Below are 3071 nucleotides of genomic sequence, written 5' to 3' on the forward strand. Positions count from 1 at the left end.
TATATTTATACAGTGCAATTGAAACACAAGTATCAAAAAAGGGTTGAGCTTGTTCTCTCGTGCATCAGGGAGTTGTTCTTGCCTACACGTCCCACCTGCTCGGGTGCCGTCTCCACCCGGTTTCAAGGTTGTTTCTGAAAATGAAGAGATAGAGACACAAAGAACAGCCTGCTTCCCACACTCAGTGTGAGACCCAATGTTTAAGCCTGGGCACACTTCTAAGTTCATAACTTTAATAAGCACAATATATTCTTTACGTGTTAGCAGTGTACAGTAGCCTAAACGTTTGCTTTGTTTTATGAGTGACTTTTTCCACGTAATATTTTGTTTTGTTGTTGTTGTGCAGTTTTTTTTCTCTTCATTTCAAGTTGTTACTGATTAATTGCATGTGATGTATTTTCCCCTTATACAGGTGACGATACTAGCCTACACAGCAGGCCACTTATCAGCGCTGCCTTCGACAAGGAGAGTTGCACAGCAGTTGGTATGTCAGGAAATTTTTGTTTGAGGTTGTGAGTGTGTGCACCGTGGGTCTGTAGAGCTTTATATTTGAAAGGGCAGTTATTAATTGCATCGTTTTTTTTGGCTTGTTCTAGTTTGAATTTTCAATGGCACATGTTATGTCAACGTTTACATGTTGCTCATGTGGTATGTCCCTTAAAAGTATTAAAAGCTATGTTGATCACCAGATTTTGCATAGACATGAGGCAAATGGTTATTATCCATGTTGCTTTTCAGACTGCAAACAAAAATGTGCAGCCCTAAAGGCTCATGTCTACCGTTCCCACAATAGCCCTGTTTCACAGTTGGATGACACACAACAGTCATTTGTGTGTGTTGATGTTAATTGTAAGAAGCAATGCACAGATTTGAGAGATCTTCTTGCACACCTCAAGGCACATTTGAGTAAAAATGAGTTAGTACATTGCCTATTCAGCAATTGCAACAAGGCGTTTAAAGTGAAGTCGTCCTTTACATCCCACGTTTCAAGAACACATAAACATGAAACTAATGTAAATACTAGAGTCACATACTCTGAGCCATCTTTGTCCTCTCAGATTGAGCCCAATGAAACTAATATTGGCATGGACCAAAGTGAAAATCCGTCTCAGGTTACAGAAGATGTTGATATTGGGTCTTTGTACATGAGAAATCTCTGCCTGTTTTACATGCAGCTCCAGGCAAAATATCTTGTTCCGTCATCAACTATTCAAATGATTGTTGAACAGATCAATGGTTTGAATGACATGTCATCAGTACACTAAAGACAAGATTAAAGAGACACTCAGAATGAAAACTTGCATGTCAGATACAGAAATTGATTCAGTTTTTCAGAGTCTTCAGGAGACTGATTTGCATGCTTCATGTAGCTCTCATCTCTCCACTGAATATACCAGAAGGCAGTATTTTCAGAAGAATTTTTGCTATGTGCACACAGAAAATGTTTACCTGGGCACCGATGAACATAGAAGAGACAGATATGCACAATACAGACCCCTGGCTGACACTTTAAGAGCCCTTTTTAAAGATCCTGTTGTATGGCAAGAGTGTGTTAAGTCTCAAAATCGTGTAGTTTCTGAGGGTATTTTAGGTGATATTTGTGATGGCTCAGTCTTCAAAACCAATGAACTTTTTATGCAAGCAGGTGACATCTTAAAACTCATCTTGTACCAGGATTTTTTTGAAGTTGGCAACCCACTTGGGTCATCCAGGAAAAAACATAAGCTTGTGGGAGTATACTTCACATTTGCTGACTTTGAGCCATTCCATCGTTCTAGTATTAACAATCTGCAGTTAATTATGTTGTGCAAAGAGACATATTTTAAATCCTTTGGCCCGGACACATTGTTTTCTAGAATGTTGTCACACCTGAGACAGCTTGAAGACCACGGATTTGTGAACACTGCTGGTCATGCGGTTCGGGCAACAATAATAACTATTGTAGGTGACAATTTGGGGTCACATTGCATTGGTGGCTACACAGAATTTCAGCACTTCCAAGTACTTTTTTTGTACTTGGAAAGTATTGTGAGGTACAAAGAGACCAACTTGAAAATGTGGGTCTGAGCTTTCCTGTACGAACAGTTGATACCTACAAAGAAGCAGTGCAATTATTGCAGGAGAGTGATGTTGATAATATCAAAGGCATATATTGTGACTCAGTCTTCAACTCTCTGAAATATGTCCATGTAGGTCAGCCAGGCCTTCCTCCATGCATAGGTTAGGGTTAGGGATTATGACTTGTTTGAGGGAGTTGTAGCTTATGACTTAGCCATTTACCTGTGCAACTTTATAAAGGTCAAGCATTTCTTCACATACACTCAGCTGAACAGAAGAATCAAACAGGGAGGGAGTCAGATGGCTGAGTGGTGAGGGAGTCGGGCTAGTAATCTGAAGGTTGCCAGTTCGATTCCCCGCAGTGCAAAAATGACATTGTGAGCAAGGCACTTCACCCTACTTGCTTCGGGGGGAATGTCCCTGTACTTACTGTAAGTCGCTCTGGATAAGAGCGTCTGCTAAATGACTAAATGTAAACAATTTGCCTACAAGGACTCAGATTCCAGCTCACCTCCCTGACAGGTGAGCGAAAAGGCCAAAACAATAGGTGGCCAAGCAGCCGAGAACTGGTGTCTGCTTAGACTCCTGCCTGTCATTATTGGTGACAAAGTTGATCCTCATGACCCAGCATGGCAACTAGTGATCACTTTAAAATCACTTGTAGAACTAGTGTGTGCACCCACAATCACCACTGCCCAGGTTGCTTACCTCAACGTCGTTGTGGTTTAATATCTGGAAACAAGGAAAGCAGTGTTCGCTTCTGATCGTCTAAAACCCAAGCACCACTACACTGTAAATCCCAATCCATCAATGACACAACATTTTAGTGTCAAGTCCACACAAATGGTCACGACTGTCAAATTGGCACATAAACTTTATGTTCACTTGACACAAACACACATCTCTTGTAAACTTGACATAATCTTTTCATGTTAAGTCAACAATTTTAGATTTTTGAGTAAGTTTTACTAAGATTTATCAAGTCGATGTAGCCTAATTAGTTGAAGGCAAAT

The sequence above is a fragment of the Osmerus mordax genome, chromosome 9 (genome assembly GCF_038355195.1).
Source record: "Osmerus mordax isolate fOsmMor3 chromosome 9, fOsmMor3.pri, whole genome shotgun sequence".
NCBI lineage: Eukaryota > Metazoa > Chordata > Actinopteri > Osmeriformes > Osmeridae > Osmerus > Osmerus mordax.